Source organism: Haematobia irritans, chromosome 4 (assembly GCF_050003625.1).
Source record: "Haematobia irritans isolate KBUSLIRL chromosome 4, ASM5000362v1, whole genome shotgun sequence".
Taxonomy (NCBI): Eukaryota; Metazoa; Arthropoda; class Insecta; order Diptera; family Muscidae; genus Haematobia; species Haematobia irritans.
In genome coordinates, this window is record NC_134400.1 from 49,986,171 (window position 1) to 50,012,545 (window position 26,375).

Below are 26,375 nucleotides of genomic sequence, written 5' to 3' on the forward strand. Positions count from 1 at the left end.
GGCACCGGAAGTCAAATCTGGGGATCGGTTTATATGGAAGCTATATATAATTATGGACTGATAGGAACCAATTCCTGCATGGTTGTTAGATACCATATACTAACATCACGTACCAACTTCCAACCGAATGGGAAGAATTTTGCTCTTCCAAGGGGCTCTGGAGGTCAAATCTGGGGATCGGTTTATATGGGGCCTATATATAATTATGGACCGATATCAACAAATTTTTGCATGGGAGTTTGAGGCCATATATTAACACCACGTACCAAATTTAAACTGAATCAGATGAATTTTCGTTTTCCAAGAGGTTCCGAAGGTCAAATCTGGTGATCGGTTTATATGGGAGCTATATATAATTATGAACCGATGTGGACCAATTTTTGCATGGTTGTTAGAGACCATATACTAACATCACGTACCAAATTTCAGCCGGATCGGATGAAATTTGCTTCTCTTAGAGGCCTCGCAAGCCAAATCGGGGGATAGGTTTATATGGGGGCTATATATAATTATGGACCGATGTGGACCAATTTTTACATGGTTGTTAGAGACCATATACTAACACCATGTACCAAATTTCAGCCGTATCAGATGAAATTTGCTTCTCTTAGAGGACTCGCAAGCCAAATCGGGGGATCGGTTTATATGGGGGCTATATATAATTATGGACCGATGTCGACCAATTTTTGCATGGTTATTAGAGACCATATACTAACACCATGTACCAAATTTCAGCCGGATCGGATGAAATTTGCTTCTAGTAGAGGCCTCGCAAGCCAAATCGGGGGATCGGTTTATATGGGGGCTATATATAATTATGGACCGATGTGGACCAATTTTTGCATGGTTGTTAGAGACCATATACTAACACCATGTACCAAATCTCAGACGGATCGGATGAAATTTGCTTCTCTTAGAGGCCTCGCAAGCCAAATTTTGGGGTCCGTTTATATGGGGGCTATACGTAAAAGTGGACCGATATGGCCCATTTGCAATACCATGCGACCTACATCAATAACAACCACTTGTGCCAAGTTTCAAGTCGATAGCTCGTTTCGTTCGGAAGTTAGCGTGATTTCAACAGACGGACGGACGGACGGACGGACGGACGGACGGACGGACGGACGGACGGACGGACGGACGGACATGCTCAGATCGACTCAGAATTTCACCACGACCCAGAATATATATACTTTATGGGGTCTTAGAGCAATATTTCGATGTGTTACAAACGGAATGACAAAGTTAATATACCCCCCATCCTATGGTGGTGGGTATAATAATGTGCCGATATAGACCAATTTTCGCATGGTGTTTAGAGGCTATATGTTGATATCACGTACCAAATTTCAACCATATCGTATGAAATTTGCTAAGAGGCTACGCACTCCATATATGTATCCCCATACATATTTGAAGTGCTATGTATGGCGCCTATATTTAAAGGTGGTCCTATATGGCCCATTTGCAATAACATACGACCTACATCAATAACAACTACTTGTGCCAAAAAAAAAGAAAACTCTAAACCCACTTAATATAACCCTCCGCCTTTCTGTAGGCATGCATTATAGGTACACACATGGACTGTATAGTCTGAGTGAGCCTGAAACTTAATCGGGCTGCCACTTTAACCTAACCTTACCAAACCTAACCTAAATGAAATGTCTTCTAGCATCACTCACAGCTTTAATTGAGCATCAAAAATTTGTGATTAAAAAATTATTTTATATGATTTAACAATATCACTTAAATTTTTAATTGATTCAAATCCTATATATCGACCACCCACTATTTTCCCTGCAGATTTCAAGAAAATCAGAAAACTTTCAATTTCAAAATTTTATTTCATTGTTGTTGTTTTTGATTTCAGCTTAATACCATGCATTAACTCTCTGTTGATTAAAGAAAAAAAAAACAATAATAACAAAAACAAAACGAATGAAAAACAAGTGAGTAAAGTAGAAACCACAGTAGTAGAACCACAGTCTATACGGCTTTGCCCAAATAAATTTGACAAACATTCTTTTCTTCTGTTGGTTAAGCTACACTTTTAGTTTAGTCAATGCATGGTTTTAAGCTGAAATCAAAAACAACAACAATGATTAAAGGAAAAAAACCAACAATAACAAAACAAATCGAATGAAAATTTTATTTCTATAGAAAATTTTGTCAAAATTTTATTTCTGTAGAAAATTTTGTCAAAATTTTATTTCTGTAGAAATTTTGTCCAAATTTTATTAATATAGAAAATTCTGTCAAACTGAATTATATACGTATGTAATCGGCCTTTTTATACCCTGCGCCACACTGTGGAACAGGGTATTATAAGTTAGTGCATATGTTTGCAACACCCAGAAGGAGACGATATAGACACATGGTGTCTTTGGCCAAAATGCTCAGGGTGGGGTCCTGAGTCGATATAGCCATGTCCGTGAACACATTTTTGTAATCAAAGTCTAGGTCGCAGTTTTAGTCCAATCGACTTCAAATTTGGCACAAGTATGTCTTTTGGCTCAGAATAGATACCTATTGATTTTGGAAGAAATCGGTTCAGATTTAGATATAGCTCCCATATATATATTTCGCCCGATATGGACTTATATGGCCCCAGAAGCCAGAGTTTTACGCTAATTTGCTTAAAATTTTGCACAAGAAGAACAATTAGTACTATAGTCAAGTGTGCCAAATTTTATTGAAATCGCTTCAGATTTAGATATAGCTCCCATATATATCTTTCGCCCGATATGCACTAATACGGTCCCAGAAGCCAGAGTTTTACCCCAATTTGGTTGAAATTTTGCACAGGAAGTAGAATTAGTAGTGTAGTCAAGTGCGCCAAATTTTATTGAAAGCGATTTAGATATAGCTCCCATATATATCATTCGCCCGATTTACACTCATATGACCACAGTGACCAATCCTTTACTCCGATTTAATTGAAATTTTGCACAGGGAGTAGAATTAGCATTGTAGCTATGCCTGCCAAATTTGGTTGAAATCGGTTCAGATTTAGATATAGCTCCCATATATAGCTTTCGCCCGATTTACACTCATATGACCACAGAGGTCAAATTTTAACTCCGATTTAGTCGAAATTTTGTACAGGCAGTAGAATTAGCATTGTTGCTATGCGTGCTAAATTTGAAAGAAATAGGTTCAGATTTAGATATAGCTCCCATATATATATTTCGCCCGATATGGACTTATATGGCCCCAGAAGCCAGAATTTTACCCTAATTTGCTTAAAATTTTGCACAAGAAGAACAATTAGTACTATAGTCAAGTGTGCCAAATTTTATTGAAATCGGTTCAGATTTAGATATAGCTCCTATATATATCGTTCGCCCGATTTACACTCATATGACCACAGAGGCCAATCTTTAGCTCCGATTTAGTTGAAATTTTGCACCGAGAGTAGAATTAGCATTGTAGCTATGCGTGCCAAATTTGGTTGAAATCGGTTCAGATTTAGATATATCTCCCATATATAGCTTTCGTCCGATTTACACTCATATGACCACAGAGGCCATTTTTTGCTCCGATTTAGTTGAAATTTTGCACAGGGAGTAGAATTAGCATTGTGGCTATGCCTGCCAAATTTGGTTGAAATCGGTTCAGATTTAGATATAGCTCCCATATATAGCTTTCGCCCGATTTACACTCATATGACCACAGAGGTCAATTTTTAACTCCGATTTAGTTGAAATTTTGCCCAGGGAGTAGAATTAGCATTGTTGCTATGCGTGCCAAATTTGGTTGAAATCGGTTCAGATTTAGATATAGCTCCCATATATATGTTTTTCCGATTTCGACAAAAATGGTCAAAATACCAACATTTTCCTTGTAAAATCGCCACTGCTTAGTCGAAAAGTTGTAAAAATGACTCTAATTTTCCTAAACTTCTAATACATATATATCGAGCGATAAATCATAAATAAACTTTTGCGAAGTTTCCTTAAAATTGCTTCAGATTTATATGTTTCCCACATTTTCTACTAACATTGTGTTCCACCCTAGTGCATTAGCCGACTTAAATTTTGAGCCTATAGATTTTGTAGAAGTCTATCAAATTCTGTCTAGATCGAGTGATATTTAAATATATGTATTTGGGACAAACCTTTATATATAGCCGCCAACACATTTGACGGATGTGATATGGTATGAAAAATTTAGATCTACAAAGTGGTGCAGGGTATAATATAGTCGGCCCCGCCCGACTTTAGACTTTCCTTACTTAGGTGAGGTTAGGTTATGTGGCAGCCCGATGTATCAGGCTCACTTAGACTATTCAGTCCATTGTGATACCACAGTGGTGAATTTGTTATACCCTCCATCATAGGATGGGGGTATATTAACTTTGTCATTCCGTTTGTAACACATCGAAATATTGCTCTAAGACCCCATAAAGTATATATATTCTTGGTCGTGGTGAAATTCTGAGTCGATCTGAGCATGTCCGTCCGTCCGTCCGTCCTTCTGTTGAAATCACGCTAACTTCCGAACGAAACAAGCTATCAACTTGAAACTTGGCACAAGTAGTTGTTATTGATGTAGGTCGGTTGGTATTGCAAATGGGCCATATCGGTCCACTTTTACGTATAGCCCCCATATAAACGGACCCCCAAAATTTGGCTTGCGAGGCCTCTAAGAGAAGCAAATTTCATCCGATCCGGCTGAAATTTGGTACGTGGTGTTAGTACATGGTCTCTAACAACCATGCAAAAATTGGTTCACATCGGTCCATAATTATATATAGCCCCCATATAAACCGATCCCCAATTTGGCTTGCGAGGCCTCTAAGAGAAGCAAATTTCACCCGATCCGGCTGAAATTTGGTACATGGTGTTAGTATATGGTTTCTAACAACCATGCAAAAATTGGTCCACATCGTTCCATAATTATATATAGCCCCCATATAAACCGATCCCCCGATTTAGCTTGCGAGGCCTCTAAGAGAAGCAAATTTCATCCGATCCGTTTGCAATTTGGTACATGGTGTTAGTATATGGTCTCTAACAACCATGCAAAAATTGGTCCACATCGGTCCATAATTATATATAGCCCCCATATAGACCGATCCCCCGATTTGGCTTGCGAGGCCCCTAAGAGAAGCAAATTTCATCCGATCCGGCTGAAATTTGGTACATAGTGTTAGTATATGGTCTCTAACAACCGTGCAAAAATTGGTCCACATCGGTCCATAATGATATATAGCCCCCATATAAACCGATCACCAGATTTGACCTCCGGAGCCTCTTGGAAGACCAAAATTCATCTGATTCAGTTGAAATTTGGTACGTGGTGTTAATATATGGCCTCAAACTCCTATGCAAAAATTGGTCGAAATCGGTCCATAATTATATATAGCTCCCATATAAACCGATCCCCAGATTTGACCTCCGATGCCTTTTGGAGAAGCAAAATTCATCCGATCTGCTTGAAATTTGGTACGTGGTGATCGTATATGATATTTAACAACCATGCCAAAAGTGGTCCATATCAGTCCATAATCATATATAGCCCCATATAAACCGATCCCGAGATTTGGTTTTTGGAGCCTCTTGGAGGAGCCTCTTGGAGGAGCAAATTTCATCCGAGTGAGTTGAAATTTGGTACATTGTGCTAGTATATGGTCGTTAACAACCATGCCTAACTAGGTCCATATCGCTCTATAGTTATATATATATCCCTCAGATAAATCGATTTCCAATCACACAAAAATTGGTCCATATCAAGTTCATAATTGTATATAGCCCCCATATAAGCGACCCCTATATTTCAATTCTGGCTCTCTACGTACCGTGCAAAAAGTCCATATCGATTCGTAATTATTTGTAGACTTAACTATACATAACTGTTTTGTCTAATATATACCACAATCCAAGAATTTCGATTGTGGATGACAGTCTTTCGTAGAAGTTTCTACGCAATCCATGGTGGAGGGTACATAAGATTCGGCCTGGCCGAACTTACGGCCGTATATACTTGTTTTTTACTAACATTGTGTTCCACCCTAGTGCATTAGCCGTCTTAAATTTTGAGTCTATAGATTTTGTAGAAGTCTATCACATTCTGTCTAGATCGAGTGATATTTAAATATATGTATTTGGGACAAACCTTTATATAGCCGCCAACACATTTGACGGATGTGATATGGTATGAAAAGTTTAGATCTACAAAGTCGTGCAGGGTATAATATAGTCGGCCCGCCCGACTTTAGACTTTCCTTACTTGTTTAGTTCAATATATCGCCAAGTGTTACCGCAATCCACCTAATCCGATTGTGGATGACAGTCGTTAGTAGAAGTTCCTACGCAATCCATGGTGGAGGGTATATACCAACTATGGCAACCTTGATCAGATATCGAAAGATATTGGTATCAGCCCCTCCCAGTTCAACTATAAAAAACCCGAGTACCCCATGGTAACTTCATCAGATCCCACATGTCCTCTCTAAATTTCAAATAATGTTTAGTTTTTTACTGTTTTTCAAAAAAAAATCGTGGAGAGGGGAGATCATCACTGGATCGATGCCCGTCCGTGATTTTCGGGACCTGGGCCAATATCTCGATACGTTAGAAATGCAATGATAAAGTTGGTATACCCCCTTTTTATGTTGGGGGGTTTACTTACTTGATACACTTATTTTTTGTGGTTGTTTTTATACCCTTCACCACTACTGAGTATAATAAGTTTATGCATTTGTATGTAACGCCAAGAAGGAAAAGTGTGAGACCCATCGTTTAGTATACCGATCGGCTTAGAATTAAATTCTGAGTTGATTTAGCGATGTCCGTCTGTCTGTCTGTTGATGTATTTTTGTGTGCAAAGTCCAGCTAGCAGTTTATGTCCGATCGTCCTCAAATTTGGCATAGAGTCCTTTTTCGGCTTAAAGACGATCCCTATTGATTTTGGTTCAGATTTAGATATAGCTGTCATATATATTTATAACCGATCTGTTCATAAATGATGTCTTTATAAACCGATTATCTTCCGATTTAGTATAATCTAATATTTGGTGAATCTCGTAAATTTTGCAAAATATCAGTCAAATCGGTTCAGATTCAGATATAGCTCTCATATATAGCTATCGCCCGATTTACACTCCTGTGGCCTCAGAGGCCAATCTTTTGTTCCGATTGACGTGAAATTTTGCACAGGGAGTAGAATTAACCTTATAACATAAATATGCGTACCGAATTTGGTTGAAATCGGTTCAGATTTAGATATAGCTCCCATATATAACATTCGCCCAATTTACTCTCCTATGGCCCCAGAGGCCAAAGTTTAACTTCGATTTACTTGAAATTTTGCACAGGGAGTAGAATTAACCTTATAAATATGCACACCGAATTTGGTTGAAATCGGTTCAGATTTAGATATAGCTCCCATATATAGCTTTCGCCCGATTTATAATCCTATGGCCCCAGAGGCCAACGTTTTACTTCGAGTTACTTGAAATTTTGCATAGGGAGTAGAATTAACATAATAAATATGCACACCGAATTTGGTTGAAATCGGTTCAGATTTAGATATAGCTCCCATATATAGCTTTCGCCCGATTTAAACTCATATGGCCCCAGAGGCCAAAGTTTTACTCCGAGTTACTTAAAATTTTGCATAGGGAGTAGAATTAACATAATAAATATGCACACCGAATTTGGTTGAAATCGGTTCAGATTTAGATGTAGCTCCCATATATAGCTTTCGCCCGATTTAAACTCATATGGCCCCAGAGGCCAAAGTTTTACTCCGAGCTAACATTATAAATATGCATACAAATTTGGTTGAAATCGGTTCAGATTTAGATATAGCTCCCATATATATCTGTCGTCCGATTTACAGATATGACCCCCGTAGATCAATATTTTCCTCCTTTTTACTTAAAATGGACAAGAAATGGAAATAAAATTTTTACTATGCATGCCAAATTTAATTGGTTCAGATTTAGATATAGCTGCCATATATATCTTTCGTCCGATACGAACTTATATGTCCCCAGAGGTCAAAGTTTCACGCCGATTTATTTAAAGTTTTGCACAGAGAGTAGGACTAACATTCTTGCAACACATACCAAATTTGGTTACAATCGGTTCAGATTTAGATATAACTCCCATATATATCTTTTGCCCGATTTACATTCATATGACAATGGAGGCCAATATTTCATTTCGAAAAGTTTGATGTGTTTCACTGAGAGTTGAATTATGTTCTTCCGATTTTAGCAAATATGGCCAAAATACCCACAAGACTCAAATTTACCTATACTCTAATTCGTATATATCGTCCTATAAATTGAAAATGAAGATTTTCGAAATTTTATGCAATTTAAATATATCCAACATTTTTTACTAACATTGTGGTCCGTCCCGGTCATCAACCAATTTAAATTTTGAGTATATACATTTCGTGAAAGTTTAAAAAATTTTGTCCAAATCGGTCATACGTATTTAAATATTTGTATATTGGAATATAAACGTTTATATAGTTCCTAACAAATTTGAAGGTGTTAAGATGGTATCAAAAATATTGATACCATCTTAAGTCGTCTAAAGTCGGCCCCGCCCGACTTTAGACTTTCTTTACTTGTTTTTTTTTTTTTTTTTTGATTATGTTTTGGTTAAAAAAAATGTCCTCAATCAATTAAATTTTTGATTGATGTTTTCTAAATTCAGCCAAAATTTTAATCGCGATAATATTCCTTCTTTTATGAAGCGGCATCTTTGGATTAATACCAAAATCTTTAAATCCAGGAAAACTTTGTTTTAGCGTAGTAGAAGATTGTTCACGATACTTTTTGGATCATACATAAGACATAAGACTCGACCCAATTGAACTTTGATTTCATTTCTACTTAATTGTTTATTTATTATGTTACGATATAGGGATTATGAAATTTCGAATGCGCCCATACTCAATACCGTTTTTAGCTTTTGTTTTTGGGTTTGTTATCAGTATTATTTTATGACTGTTTTTCTTAAAAAATATATGTCCAAAAAATAACAACGAAAAAAATAAAAAATTACGATGAGTCATTTGTTTACGTTTTTATTTTGTTTGAATCTAAAATTTGGGGTTTGTGTTTATGACCCAAGGTATTAAAATGCCCGTTGATCTATGTGTGTGTGTATGTGTGTGAGTATCTTTAGGTAGTAGAAAATATTATTCCGATTTCATGCAGTTACTAGGTGAGATTAAGAAAAAAGAAAGAACGTCCGTCAGAGTAACAAAACACCAAAGTGTAACGTTCGCAAGACAACAAGAAAAACAAAAACAGCTTAGAAAAGTAGACGGACGATAAGATTATGGGTTTGTTTTTCTAAAAGCGAAAGATAGTTACGGCTTTGGTTGGCTTGATATCATAAAGTTTACGATGCCACTATGGAAAGGCCATTCATTATCTGGGCATTTTGAATGTGGTTTATTCTAATTTGGCTAAAGTGTTTTTTTCTTTGGTTGTTTGCTCTTTTAGTCTATTTTCCGGATTTGCTTGTGGTTCAGTTTTTTGAGTCGTTATTATAGCTCGTATAATGGGCTCTTGTTACTTGAAGCCAAGAGGATGGAAGAGGCTTTCATTGCCGTTGTTTATGTTCAATATCTCTCATATCTGATGTCAGATTGCAAAAAAAAAACATAACAAGAAGCATTTCAATGGCTATCTCCAAGATTGTTGGAAATCATGCACAGATTCATAGATAAGTATATATATACCAGTTTCTAAGTCCAAGTACTTTGAGACCAACAAAAAATGGAAGTTAATCCTCAAATCAAGAGAAAATTCAATTCAATGGACAGTTGAAGGAAAATGTTTACGTTAGTACTAAGATTTTAACCTACACTTAAGAATTTTGGTATTGGTCTAGGCCCAATAGATCCCATTTATCGAGTTTTCCGTTTTCTTTATACAATATATTAACAAAGCTATTCCCGACCAATGTTGTCAGAGTTTGGGGTATTTTTTTGTGGATGGGGACAAAAGTTGGAATTTTTGAGGTTTAATGGGGAGTTTACATAAATTTTGGAATTTTTCCGATATACGTTCACTAAAATAAATCATTATATTCGGTTTATTTCTACATTATTACAAAAAGATACAAAATGGTGCAAATGAAGCATTTGGATTGGAAGGATTTTATTTTATTTTCGGGACCCAAGCGCTTATTTATAATTTTAATCAGCTAGGTTCATACGTTTTTCTAAAATTGTGAAATCATTTCGTGATGACTTGGGCCTAAATGTTGCCCTCTCATCAGCGCTCATCACTGATTTGGACAATACGTCCCATAAATATAGAAATGATGAAGACCTTCATATTTATCTATCACCTAATTTTATTATTTGAGTATTTAGAAATAAATTTTAGTCCATAAAAACATGGTGACCGAACTCCCATTTTCATTTTTCGAACTTTTTATTTGGTACATGGTATTGGTATATGGTCTCTAACAGCCGTGCAAAAATTAATCCACATCGGTCCATAATTATATATAGCGCCCATATAAACCGATCCCAAGATTTTGGTTGCGGAGCCTCAAAGAGAAGCAAATTTCATCCGATCCGCCTGAAATTTGGTACATGATATTGGTATATGGTCTCTAACAACCATGCAAAAATTGGTCCACATCGGTTCATAATTATATATAGCCCCATATAAACCGATCCCCAGATTTGGCTTGCGAAGTCTCCAAGAGAAGCAAATTTGACCTCCGGAGCCTCTTGGAGGAGCAAAATTCATCCGATCCGGTTCAAATTAGGAACGTGGTGTTAGTATATGGTCGCTAACAACCATACCAAAATTGGTCCAATCACACAAAAATTGGTCCATATCGGTTCATAATCATGCACTGTTAGAAAAATATGTTTTTCATATGTTCCGATATAAACAAAATGTGTTTCGGGCACAATTTTTAAACACAATATATTTAAGTGCAAACATGTAATGTTCCTAAACTAACACAAAATGTTTGGAACACATATGTTAATATGTTAGAATATATTATGTTTGGGGCATGAATGTTTCATAAAAATAATATGTGTGAATGTAAACATATATAAATTTACAAATTTCGAGTAAACATATATATGTTGTGATACTTTATTCAGAGAGCGACAGAGAGAGAGAGAGTTAGTATAGAGAAAGAAATAGAGATGGAAACCGGGAGGGTTGAATAAAAATATAACAACATAACACAGCGAGAGAATGAAATGAGAGCAATTTCTGTGAAACCGCTTGTATGTTGTTTCGGAAAACTGTTTCATGATAAGGCCAAAAATTTAATATGCTTAAGTCTAAATATTATTTAATTTGAATATTAGAATGAGTATTCGGAATAAAGAGAATAGACATTCGGAACCAAGAGAATAGACATTTGAAAAAAAACCGACATATTTGTATTACAGAAATGAGCACAATCTTCTCTGGGGAATTCTTCCAAGCATATACTATTTTTGGACTCAAAATGCTTCCAAACATATAATATGCTCACATAAAACAAACATATTAATGTTTCGGCAGTATTCAATAATATATGTGCTTCCTGCGAAATATGTTTGGAAGCGATTTTTTTTGAGGGTGTGGTTGCCACTAGAGCCAAAAAAATCTACCAACATTTTATTTCTATAGAAATTTTATTTCTAAAGAAAATTTTGTCAAAATTTTATTTCTATAGAAAATTTTGTCAAAATTTTATTTCTAGAGAAAATTGTGTTAAAATTTTATTCGGTTCATAATAAAATTTTCATCATTGTCAAAATTTTATTTCTATAGAAAATTTTGTCAAAATTTTATTTCTTAGAAAATTTTGTTCAAATTTCATTCGGTTCATAATCAGGTTGCCACTCGAGCCAAAAATAATCTACCAAAATTTTATTTCTATAGATTATTTTGTCAAAAGTTTATTTCTATAGAAAATTTTGTTAAAATTATATTTCTGTAGAGATTTTTGTCAAAATTTTCTTTCTATAGAAAATTTTGTCAAAATTTTTATTTCTACAGAAAATTTTGTGAAAATTTTATTTCTATAGAAAATTTTGTTAAAATTTTATTTCTGTAGAAAATTTTGTCAAAATTTTATGTCTACTTTGTCAAACTGAATTATATACGTATTGGATCGATCTTTTTTGATTTAATATATACCACGTATGGACTTACATTCAATTTAGAAGATTGTGTTAGGAGGTTTTAAGATACCTTGCCATCGGCAAGCGTTACCGCAACTTAAGTAATTCGATTGTAGATGGCAGTGTTTAGATGAAGTTTCTACGCAATCCATGATGGAGGGTACATAAGCTTCGGCCTGGCCGAACTTAAGGCCGTATATACTTTTTTTTTTTAATTTTTAAATTATTAACGATATTCTACCGCAGAGCCTATTTCATTATTTTTCGCATAAAAACTTGTCAAAATTTATATGGGATTTTTGTGAGGAATTTTGATACAAATTTTGCATTTTTGGGGACGAAAGCGTCCTAATTTGGGGAGAAGAGCCATAAAAATACTGACAGCACTATTCCCGACTTAAAACAAAGTTTACTTGGATCCAAAGATTTTGATCTACACTTTTTGGTCAAAATCTTTGAATTCAAGTAAAATCTGTTCTGAATGTATATTTTATACTCTTTGTTTTTGAAATTATTTTCACTAAATTTTAAATACTCACCTTTCAATTTTCTTCCCTTTGTTATAGTGATAGGAAAACTTTTTGGTTATTGCACCATTTATTTAAAGATTCTTTTTGTATACCCTCCACCATAGGATGGGGGTATATTAACTTTGTCATTCCGTTTGTAACACATCGAAATATTGCTACAAGCTCCCATAAAGTATATAAAGGGTGATACGGTCAAAATTTGGTCAATATAAACTTGACGTATTTCTTTCAATTTTGCATTTTCATTTTGAAGGTGTGTGTGTAGAATGTTGCTCCTATTTTGATTTTGGAATTCACTCTTCAGTTGTCAAAATGCCGTCCAAGCAAGAAAAGCAGCGTATCAAAATTTTGCTCGCGCATCGCGAAAATCCGAGCTACTCGCACGCAAAGCTGGCAAAATCGCTAAAAGTTGCCAAATCAACCGTTACAAATGTAATTAAACTGTTTGGGGAACGTTTGTCGACAGCTAGGAAGTTTGGATCGGGGGGAAATCGAAAACCGGAAGCCGCTGAGACGACAAAGAGAGTTGCCGGTAGATTCAAGTGAAACCCTAACCTCTCTCTCCGAGATGCCGCAAATAAGCTGGGTGTATCGTCTACAACCGTGCATCTAGCCAAAAAACGAGCCGGACTATCGACTTACAAGAAGGTAGTGACTCCAAATCGCGATGATAAATAAAATACGACGGCCAAAGCGGATCCCGGAGGCTGTACACGACGATGCTGACGAAGTTTGACTGCGTGGTAATGGACGACGAAACCTACGTCAAAGCCGACTACAAGCAGCTTCAGGGACAGGAGTTTTATACTGCAAAAGGGAGGGGAAAGGTTGCAGATATTTTCAAGCACATAAAACTGTCAAAGTTCGCAAAGAAATATCTGGTTTGGCAAGCCATCTGTACCTGTGGCTTGAAAAGCAGCATTTTCATATCTTCCGGGACTGTCAACCAAGAAATTTACGTGAAAGAGTGTTTGAATAAACGTCTGCTGCCTTTCCTGAAGAAACACGGTTGTTCCGTACTGTTTTGGCCGGATTTGGCATCTTGCCATTACGGTAGAAAGGCCATGGAGTGGTACGCCGCCAACAACGTGCAGGTGGTTCCCAAGGACAAGAACCCTCCCAACACGCCAGAGCTCCACCCAATTGAGAAATACTGGGCTATTGTCAAGCGGAACCTAAAGAAGACCAAAAAACTGCTAAGGACGAGCAGCAGTTCAAGGCAAACTGGCTTTCTGCGGCGAAGAAGGTGGACAAGGTGGCTGTACAAAATCTGATGGCAGGTGTCAAGCGTGAGGCCCGGCAATTCGGATTTGGAAAAGCGAAAGCCTAACTGAATATTTTTCCTGAATTTTATACTAATTGAACTTGAAAAAGAAATTTAATTTGATTTTTAAATAAACGATTTCACCGATTTACACGCGTTTTCCCTTGACCAAATTTTGACCGTATCACCCTTTATATTCTGGGTCGTGGTGAACTTCTGAGGCGATCTGAGCATGTCCGTCCGTCCGTCTGTTGAAATCACGCTAACTTCCGAACGAAACAAGCTATCGACTTGAAACTTGGTACAAGTAATTGTTATTGATGTAGGTCGGATGGTATTGCAAATGGGCCACATCGGTCTACTTTTACGTATAGCCCCCATATAAGCGGACCCCCAAATTTGGCTTGCAGATCCTCTAAGAGAAGCAAATTTCATCCGATCCGGCTGAAATTTTGTACATGATGTTAGAATATGGTCTCTAATAATCATGCAAAAATTGGTCCACATCGGTCCATAATTATATATAGTCCCCATATAAACCGATCCCCCGATTTCGTTTGCGGAGCCTCTAAGAGAAGCAAATTTCATCCGATCCGGCTGAAATTTGGTACATGGTGTTAGTATATGGTCTCTAATAACCATACAGGAATTGGTCCACATCGGTCCATAATTATATATAGCCCCCATACAAACCGATCACCAGATTTCGTTTGCGGAGCCTCTAAGAGAAGCAAATTTCATCCGATCCGGCTGAAATTTGGTACATGGTGTTAGTATATGGTCTCTAACAACCATACAGGAATTGGTCCACATCGGTCCATAATTATATATAGCCCCCATACAAACCGATCACCAGATTTGACCTCCGGAGCCTCTTGGAAGACCAAAATTCATCTGATTCAGTTGAAATTTGGTACGTGGTGTTAATATATGGCCTCAAACACCCATGCACAAATTGGTCGAAATCGGTCCATAATTATATATAGCCCCCATATAAACCGATTTGACCTCCGGAGCCCTTTTGGAAGAGCAAAATTCATCCGATTCGGTTGAAATTTGGTACGTGATGTTAGTATATGGTATCCAACAACCATGCAGAAATTGGTTCATATCAGTCCATAATTATATATAGCCCCCATATAAACCGATCACCAGATTTGACCTCCGGTGCCTTTTGGAGAATCAAAATTCATCCGATCTGGTTGAAATTTGGTACGTGGTGGTAGTATATGATATTTAACAACCATGCCAAAAGTGGTCCATATCGGCCCATAATCATATATAGCCCCCATATAAACCGATCCCGAGATTTGGTTTTGGAGCCTCTTGGAGGAGCAAATTTCATCCGAGTCAGTTGAAACTTGGTACATTGTGCTAGTATATGGCCGTTAACAATCATGCCTAACTAGGTCCATATCGGTCTATAGTTATATATAGCCCTCAGATAAATCGACCCCCATTCACGCAAAAATTGTATATAGCCCCCATATAAGCGAACCCCATATTTCAATCCTGGCTCTCTACGTACCGTGCAAAAGTCCATATCGACTCGTAATTATTTGTAGACTTACCTATACATACCTTTTTTGGCTAATATATACCACGTATATACCAGATACCACAACCCAAGTAATTCGATTGTGGATGACAGTCTTTCGTAGAAGTTTGTAGGCAATCCACGGTGGAGGGCACATAAGATTCGGCCTGGCCGAACTTACGGCCGTATTTACTTGTTTAACTTTAAGAAGCCATGTTTACTCTGAAATCTCTCCTATAATATCAATTTTTAAACTGACATTTACACTAAAAAAAATATATATTTACGTGATATTTTAGCTTACGCAACCTATATTAAATATTGAGGACAAATTTCTTTACAATAACGAAATTTTTACAATGTTAATTCGAGCTTATTGGATAGGAAGGTTAAGGGAATTGATACTATTAAGTTACTGAAAAAATGCCAGACACCAATCTCGCAAGCCTGACTCTGTTGCACATTTCCATAGTCTCTACACTTAAAAAAAGTTTACTTGGATCCAAAGATTTTGACCTTCCCTTAAGGATTTTGGTATTGATTCCGAGCCAAAGATCGTTAAAATAAAGAATTTTTTAGCGACCTGTCTGCCTTTAAATGCAGGACCAATAAAATTAAAATTACGATACAGATCTTATTTATCAAATTTTCATTCTTTGCGCGGTTTATTAGTAAAAGTACTCACGTACAAACAAATGCCAGTTTAAAAGTTCCAAATTATAACGGATGCTTCAAAGAAAAAAGTGTTTTATTAATTCCACAAAAAAAAAAAAACATTAAACCAAAGACGCTAAATCCTGAAAATAAGTTTTAGCCTATATTTGAAGCGTTTTTATCTTAAATCGAAAGTTTCAATATTTCTGTTAATTTAAGGACAATTTCTTTAAATCAAAAATGTGTTCCTTTACTTTAAGGAAAATTAGTCTAAGTTCAAAGACATGCGAAGTTAACGGAGGGACGCAAATTTACAAAATTTGTGTCCTAAATTTAATGAAAAATTTAAAGCAGAGATTATAAACTTTATTTTAATTAAAATTCCATTATTTTAAAGAAATTTGTCCTTAATATTTTGTAAATTTTGCATCCTAAAATTTAGTTTGCGTAATCATTAGTATCACGTAAATATTTTTTTCAGTGTAGTGATGAGATGATTTAATTTGGGTCTTTTATGTTAATTCCTTATGTATAGTCAGGCGTGCGAGATTTGTATCTGGCGTTTTCTTTTCTGTACTTAATAATAGTGATTCCCTTAATCTTTCTGTCCAATAAGCTCGAGTAAATACTGTAATAATATGTAGTTTAAATGATTTGGGCATTAAACCGGCCTGCATTGATTCAAAAATGTTTTTCATTCAATTTAAGACGCAAATTTTGTAAAGTTTCGTTCCTCCGTTAAAGTCACATGTCTTTGAACAACAAAAATAATTTTTCCTTAAAATAAAGAAAAACATTTTTGATTTAAAGAAATCGTCCTTAAATTAATATTGAATCTTTGGATTTAGGATAAAAACTCTTCAAATATTGTCCAATACTTATTTTGAGGATTTAGCATCTTTGGTTTGAAGTCTTTTTATACCCACCACCATAGAATGGTGACGGGGTATAATAAGTTTGTCATTCCGTTTGTAACACATCGAAATATCGATTTCCGACTATATTAAGTATATATATTCTTGATCAGGGAGAAATTCTAAGACGATATAACGATGTCCGTCTGTCCGTCTGTCTGTCTGTCTGTCTGTGTGTCTGTTGTAATCACGCTACAGTCTTCAATAATGAAGCAATCGTGCTGAAATTTTGCACAAACTCGTCTTTTGTCCGCAGTCAGGTCAAGTTCGAAGATGGGCTATATCGGTCCAGGTTTTGATATAGTCCCCATATAAACCGACCTCTCGATTTGGGGTCTTGGGCTTATAGAAATCGTAGTTTTTATCCAATTTGCCTGAAATTGGAAATCTAAAGGTATTGTAGGACCACAAATACGTGTGCCAAAAATGGTGAGTATCGGTCCATGTTTTGGTATAGCCCCCATATAGACCGATCTCCCGATTTTACTTCTTGGGCTTATAGAAACCGCAGTTGTTATTCAATTTACCTGAAATTGGAAATCTAGAGGTATTGTATGACCACAAATACGTGTGCCAAAAATTGTGAGCATCGATCCATATTTAGGTATAGCCCCCATATAGACCGATCTCCCGATTTTATTTCTTGGGCTTATAGAAACCGCAGTTTTTATTCAATTTACCTGAAATTGGAAATCTAGAGATATTACAGGACCACAAATACGTGTGCCAAAAATTGTGAGTATCAGTACATGTTTTGGAATGGTCCCCATATAAAACGACCTCCCGATTTGGGGTCTCGGGCTTATAGAAATCGTAGTTTTTATCCAATTTGCCTGAAATTTGAAATCTAGAGGTATTTTATGACCATAAAGAGGTGTGCCAAAAATGGTGAGTATCGGTCCATGTTTTGGTATAGCCCCCATATAGACCGATCTCCCGATTTTACTTCTTGGGCTTATAGAAACCGCAGTTTTTATTCAATTTACCTGAAACTGGAAATCTAGAGGTATTGTAGGACCACAAATACGTGTGCCAAAAATTGTGAGTATCGGTCCATATTTTGGTATAGCCCCATATAGACCGGTCTCCCGATTGTACTTCTTGGGCTTATAGAAACCGCAGTTTTTATTCAATTTACCTGAAATTGGAAATCTAGAGGTATTGTAGGAGCACAAATACGTGTGCCAAAAATTGTGAGTATCGGTCCATGTTTTGGTATGGTCCCCATATAAAACGACCTCCCGATTTGGGGTCTTGGGCTTATAGAAACCGTAGTTTTTATCCAATTTGTCTGAAATTGGAAATCTAGAGGTATTTTAGGACCATAAAGAGGTGTGCCGAAAATGGTGAGTATCGGTCCATATTTTGGTATAGCCCCCATATAGACCGATTTCCCGGTTTTACTTCTTGGGCTTCTAGAATCCGAAGTTTTATCCTATTTGCCTGAAATTGGAAATCTAGAGGTATTTTCGGGTCATAAAAAGGTGTACCGAAACGGTGAGTCTCGGTCCATATTTTAGTATAGCCCCCATAAGAACGATCTCCCGATTTAACTCCTTGGGTTTCTACAAACCGTAGTTTTTATCTGATTTCCCTGAAATTGTAAATATTCTGGTATTTTAGGCTCACAAAAACGTGTATCGGATTAAGTTTTTATCGGTCCATTTGGTAATGCCTCCATATAGACCGACTTCACTTCTTGAGGGTGTAGAAGGCGCACTGATCATGAAAATTGCATGAAACTCAATGTAAAATTTCCAGATTTTACTTCTACAGATTTAAGATTTCAAATCAAGACGTTAGTTTATAATTTTCTTGCACACTTACAAGAGATGTTAATGATTCCTCTAAAACTCAAACAAAAATGGTTCTTATTAATCCAGAATCTGATATAGTCCTCATAGGTGAAATCTTTAAATTTATCTTCGTGAAGTGTCCTCAAGTCCTCAAGCCCTCCTGAAATTTCAAAGGAAACGCTAATATTTGGTTCATGGTGGTGGGTATTTAAGATTCGGATCGACCGAACTTAGTGCTGTATATACTTGTTGGAACTAAGAAAACATTTTTTACTTTGAAGTATCCGTTATAATTTGGATTTTAAAGTGACATTTGTTTGTAGGTGAATTGCTTTATTAATATAACGCGAAAAAAGAATGAAAATTCGATAGATGAGATCTGTATCCTACTTATAATTTTATTGATCCTAAATTTAAAGTCAAATGAGTCGCTAAAAATATCATTACATTAGGTCAATATTAATATGAAATAATTCTCCTATGTTATTATACTACTCAAATAGTCTATAGAAATTTTTAACAAACAGTAATTTATATATGTGGCCAAAAATTCGGTCTGGTCAAAGTTTATACGCCGACAACCATAGATTGCATCGAAAGTTGTAGTTGTTGTGGTTGCAATATGTGTCAACCAGTATGTATTCAGGTTTGTTATCCAATCAATTTAGATTAATATGGAAACAATTCATTTCTATGACTTTGAGTGAACATGACTTTGAGTGAACATCATAAACGGGAAACCTTGTTTTTATGGCCTCATTACAATATCCAGGTTATACAATGGTAGGGAGTCTATCTCATCTTGGGGAATATTTAATTTCAAATCATTTTGTTAGGCAGTATCTCAAAAAGCTCATAAACAATCAGAGAACTCATTAGAGGGTATCTGGTATGTTTTGTGTTTCTTCGAGATGATGTTGCGATAACAATAGGCTTAGTTTTACAAAAGACTTAAAAGCTTAATTTGTCGATGGTAAAATGACAAAAGCAACGACCATTCCAATCATCGTAATTGTAGGAACTAGCGAGGCGTCTTAACGGATCCATTTGGGCTCACTTCAATATAAAACAATTTTTGGGTAATTCGCCCTAAGCCATTTCGATTTCTTACAGAAATTCAACAAACGTTACCTTTTCTTACAAAATCTTGCTTAACTGAGAATAAAAAACTCTGCCAAAAGGGAGAGAGATTAAAATCAATGATAACGCTGCTTACAAATTACATAGACGACCATGTATTAATAAATATTCACGACCAGATTAGGATTAAACGAATTTTCTTTCAATTAATGCTGGGTGATGTTTAATCATTTTCAAATACACAGAAATCTTGAATGAGAACAAAAAATCTTGACTTCATATATAATAATTATGAAAGGAATATTTATTTAAAATAGAGAAATTTAACTCAAAACAAGTGAGTGAGTAACAAGGTTTCCATAGTTGGTCGAATTCTACCAAAAATTTTATCTAATTATACAACTATTTTTCGAGCTTTATGGACAGATATAGATTAAGGAACATGGTTAATAGAGCCATTGAAAAGAAAACGCCAGATAGAAATCTATACACGCCTGGAGTGTACATGTTTCGGTTCGGGCGAATGAACCTTTTTAGATTTTAGATTTTTTACTGTTTGGTAGATTGGTAGAATTCTGGATGTTTTGATAGGTTTTGCAAAATATTCCTCTCCAACTAAGAGGTACTTCACAAATTTTCTATAGAAAAAAAATTGAAAAAATTTTCCATAGAAATACAAATTTGACACAATTTTCTAATTAAATAAAATTTTGACATTTTCTATATAGAAATAATGTTTTGACTAAAATTCCCAAAGAAATAAAATTTTGAAAAAAAAACTTTCTTATAAAAATAAAATTTTGACAAAATTTTCTTAAGAAATACAATATTGTTAAAATTTTCTATAGCAATAAAACTTTGACAAAATTTTCTATAGCAATCATATTGTGGAAAATTTTCCATAGAAATATAAATTTGACAATATTTTCTAATTATAGAAATAATGTTTTGAGCAAATTCCTATAGAAATTAAATTTTGAAAAAATTTCTATAGAAATAACATTTTGAAAAAAAAAATTCCATAGAAATGTAATTTTGACAAAATTTTCTTAAGAAATACAATTTTGACAAAATTTTCTTAAGAAATACAATTTTGATAAAATTTTCTATAGCAATAAACCTTTGACAAAATTTTCTATAGCAATAAAATTTTGACAAAAATTTCTATAGCAATAATATTTGGACAAAATTTTCTATAGCAATAAAATTTTTACAAAATTTTCTATGTAAAGAATGTTTACAAAATTTTCGATAGATATAAAATTTTGACAAAATTTTCTATAGAAATAAAGTCTTGAAAAACTTGCTATAGAAATAAAATTTTGGCAAAAATTTCTTATAGAAATACAATTTAGACAAAATTTTCGTTAGAAATACAATTTTGATAAAATTTTCTATAGCAATAAAATGTTTACAAAATTTTCTATAGAAAGAAACGTTTACAAAATTTTCTATAGACATAAAATATTGACAAACATGTCTATACACATAGAATGTTGGCAAGATTTTCTATAGATATAAAATTTTTCTAAGTAAATAACATTTTGACAAAATCTTCTATAGGAATAAAATTTTGACATTTTATAATATTTGGAAATTTTTTTATACAAATTAATTTGACAAAATTCCATATAGAAATAAAATGTTGACAAAATTTCTATAGAAAAAATTCTGCAGAACACTTACAATTCTGCAAACTATGTTTTTTGATGAGTGGCAAATGTCGGGAATATAATAAAGAACCTAACTGAAGCTCAATTTTTCTATCGCAGTACAGTATGAATTAATCACTAGTTTTTTTTTAAATGTCCATTGTATTACAACTCATTGTTTTTATACCCTCCACAATAGGATGGGGTTATATTAACTTTGTCAATCCGTTTGTAACACATCGAAATAATGGTCTAAGACCCGTAAAGTATATATATTCTGGGTCGTGGTGAAATTCTGAGTCGATCTAGCGATGTCCGTCCGTCCGTTTGTCCGGCTGTCCGTCCGTCTGTGGAAATCACGCTAACTACCCAACGAAACTTGACACAAGTAGTTGTTATTGATGTAGGTCGGATGGTATTGCAAATGGACCATATTGGACCACTTTTACGTATAGCCCCCATATAAACGGACCCCCAGATTTGTCTTGCGGAGCCTCTTAGAGAAACAAATTTCATCCGATCCGGTTGAAATTTGGTATGTGGTGTTAGTATATGGTATCCCAGCAAAAAATACTTCAGCAGTAAGAGTTTAGTTGCGCTTTTTGGTATACAATAAAGTAGGCAGTGCATCCATACGCTTGAAGCGGTGGCAATAACATAAACGAGTAATCAAACTTGTTTATGATCATTCGTTGCAACCAATTCATTGCAACCAATTCATTGCAACCAATTCATGCAGTATAGATGCATGAAAATTAGTGCTGTTTTCCTTCATGCCAACAATGCTATACTCAAGATTATATATCACTTCTGAGCAATATTTCTATTAAAATGAGCAATTATATCAGCGCTATGTAGAAGCTGCTCTGAATCGGGACATCGCCCACAAAAATCAGTGCTGATTCGGTTGTTTTGTAAACACTTGGTACTGCATCTCTCCCTAAGAGTCCTGCTGAAATAATGCTCCAGTTTTTGCTGGGATCTAATCCGATCCTATATGTGACTTCCTCTCTTGGAGGAGCAAATTGCATCCGATTCGGTTGAAGTTTGGTACATGGTGTTGATATATGGCCTCTAACACCCACGTAAAAGTTGGTCTACATCGGTCAATAATTAATTAAATTAAATCCATAATTAAATCCATATAAATGGATCCCCAGATTTTACCTTCGGAGCCTCTTGGAGGAGCAAATTTCATCCGATCTTGTCAAATTTTGATACGTGTTTAAGTCTCTAACAACCATGAACACATTGCTCCATATCGGTCCATAATTATATATAGCCACCATAAAAACCGATCCCCAGATTTGACCACCGGAGCCTCTGGTAGGAGGAAATTTAATTCGATTAAGTTGGCATTTTGTATGTTGTGTTAGTATATGGACACTAACAACAGTGCAAAAATTAGACCATATCGGTCCATAATTATATATATATATCCCCCATATAAACCGATCCGCAAATTTGACCTCCGGAGCCTCTTGGAAGAGCAAATTTCTTAGAGGCGTAAACTTCATCCGATTCGGCTGAAATTAAGGATATGGTTGTTAACAACCATGGCAAAATTGTTCCGTATCGGTCTATATGTTAAATAGGGACATGATGACTGAGTTGGCGAACTCTATAAGGATGGGTTGAACGAAGTTTTAATTGGGCTGAGCAATAGGATGACGCGGATGACATTATGATACTGGTATCGGGAAAGTTCCTGAATACGATTTCGGATGTGCTGAGTGAGCCTTTGCAGTATCTTTCGGAGTACACTCGAGGATGTGGATGCGAACCCTGGGAAACAGAGCTAGTACTTTTCACCAAGAGGAGAAAAGTTATCGGCTACCAGTCTCTGGTGCCGAATACTGCAGACCGCATAAAGGGGGCCTATGCGGCATTGAGGCCTTCCCTTTTTGCTTGTAAGACCTGTTGCCACAGATGGTTGTAACATGTCAACTCTTCTCGATTCAAATTTAACCGCCAAAAAATCAAAAATATCGGTTTAAATCAGACAATTTTATTATTAATTGTAGTACATTTTGCCAAAATTTTGAACCTTTCGTCCATAATCATTCAAATTCAAGCTGTTATTATAATTTTACATATCTCTGAAAATTTTAATGAAATGTAAATTTGATTGTAAGATTTGTTGTATCTCATTACCATTCGAATACCTTCAAATTGATTTTATAATGCATAATTGTCCGCCGCCGAAGAGACATATTTATTTCCGGTTAGCCGTCAAGCCTCCGCAAAAATTTAGTGTCAGCCGCCGCCGACAAAAATGGGTCGGCTTCATTCTCTGATCGTGAGCCACCAAAATATATATATATATATATATATATATATATATATATATATATATATATATATATATATATATATATATATATATATATATATATATATATATATATATATATATATATATATATATATATATATCTGTATCTGTAAGGACAGTAAAATTAAATGGAAATGCAATTAAACTAGACATACACTTGAGCAAGCAGATATATATATGTATATATATATATATATATATATATATATATATATATATATATATATATATATATATATATATATATATTTATCTGCTTGCTCAAGTGTATGTCTAGTTTAATTGCATTTCCATTTAATTTTACTGTCCTTATTTAAATTAACAGATGTAAACATCTTATCAGTAGAGTCCTAGGTATACATATTTCTATGCATTGTATATTTGTATAAATTTAAGGGATAGTGTCTTAGAGTTTATGATTGTACTAATTCTTTTTTACCTGTTAACATTTGGATCCCTTTTTTGGTTGTTAATATATTCTAATATATAACATGTTGCGCGAACACCCAAAGAAAAGTAGACTTCTAAAATCAAGTTTCAAATTCTTATTTCTAGCCTGAATCCGCACTTAAAATTTTAAGTTATACTCATATTAAGTACAAAGTGCGCTTATTCGTGCAATTCAAGTACTTAAAGTTTGATTTAAGCTTGTTTTGAGTTAAAATAAGAAAATTTTTTACTTAATTCGTCTGTGAGAGCGCAAAATAAAGATTGCTCTCCTCGATACTCTCATAGACTTTCAACCCCCGAAAACTGTTATTTTTTCTTACTTATTATGAATTTTCAATTTAATGTTTGGCTTTTAGTGTTAGCGTTGTTGTTTGGCTTGCATTTCGTCTGCTATCTTAAGCCGTCTACAGCTTAAAATAAGAAAACGTTAACTTGATATTCCTTTATGAGTCATATTAAATCAGAATACAGAATATGTAAAGGTTTTTGGTTTATTGTTCGCATATATGTGTGAAGCAGTACATTTGAAACACCAGTACAATTGCCAAAAACCAGTACGTGTACTAGCTAAACCAGTACGTCTGGCAAGCCTAAATGCATACAATATTTAAAAGGTAAGTAATATTAAAGTTTATTATACTCTCCACCATAGGATGGGGGTATATTAACTTTGTCATTCCGTTTGTAACACATCGAAATATTGCTTTAAGACCCCATAAAGTATATATATTCTGGGTCGTGGTGAAATTCTGAGTCGATCTGAGCATGTCCGTCCGTCCGTCCGTCTGTTGAAATCACGCTAACTTCCGAACGAAACAAGCTATCGACTTGAAACTTGGCACAAGTAGTTGTTATTGATGTAGGTCGGATGGTATTGCAAATGGGCCATATCGGTCCACTTTTACGTATAGCCCCCATATAAACGGACCCCCAAATTTGGCTTGCGAATGGTCTAAGAGAAGCAAATTTCACCCGATCCGGCTGAAATTTGGTACATGGTGTTAGTATATGGTATCTAACAACCATGCAAAAACTGGTCCATAACGGTTCACTTTTAAGTATAGCCCCCATATAAACGGACCCCAAATTTGGCTTGCGATTGCTCTAAGAGAAGCAAATTTCATCCGATCCGGCTGAAATTGGGTACATGGTGTTAGAATATAGTCTCTAACAACCATGCAAAAATTATTCCATATCGGTCTACTTTTACGTATAGCCCCCATGTAAACGTGCCACCAAATTTGGCTTGCGATTGCTCTAAGAGCAGCAAATTTCATCCGATACGGCTGAAATTTGGTACATGGTGTTAGTATATGGTCTCTAACAACCACGCAAAAATTTGTCCACATCGGTCCATAATTATATATAGCTACCATATAAACCAATCCTCAGATTTGGCTTGCGGAGCCTCAAAGAGAAGCAAATTTCTTCCGATACGGCTGAAATTTGGTACATGGTATTAGTATATGGTCTCGAAAAACCATGCAAAAATTGTTCCATATCGATCCATAATTATATATTGCCCCCATATAAACCGATCCCCAGAGCAAAAATAATCTAGCAAAATTTTATTTATATAAAGGGTGATTTGTTAAGAGCTTGATAACTTTTTAAAAAAAAAAAACGCATAAAATTTGCAAAATCTCATCGGTTCTTTATTTGAAACGTTAGATTGGTCCATGACATTTACTTTTTGAAGATAATTTCATTTAAATGTTGACCGCGGCTGCGTCTTAGGTGGTCCATTCGGAAAGTCCAATTTTGGGCAACTTTTTCGAGCATTTCGGCCGGAATAGCCCGAATTTCTTCGGAAATGTTGTCTTCCAAAGCTGGAATAGTTGCTGGCTTATTTCTGTAGACTTTAGACTTGACGTAGCCCCACAAAAAATAGTCTAAAGGCGTCAAATCGCATGATCTTGGTGGCCAACTTACCGGTCCATTTCTTGAGATGAATTGTTCTCCGAAGTTTTCCCTCAAAATGGCCATAGAATCGCGAGCTGTGTGGCATGTAGCGCCATCTTGTTGAAACCACATGTCAAC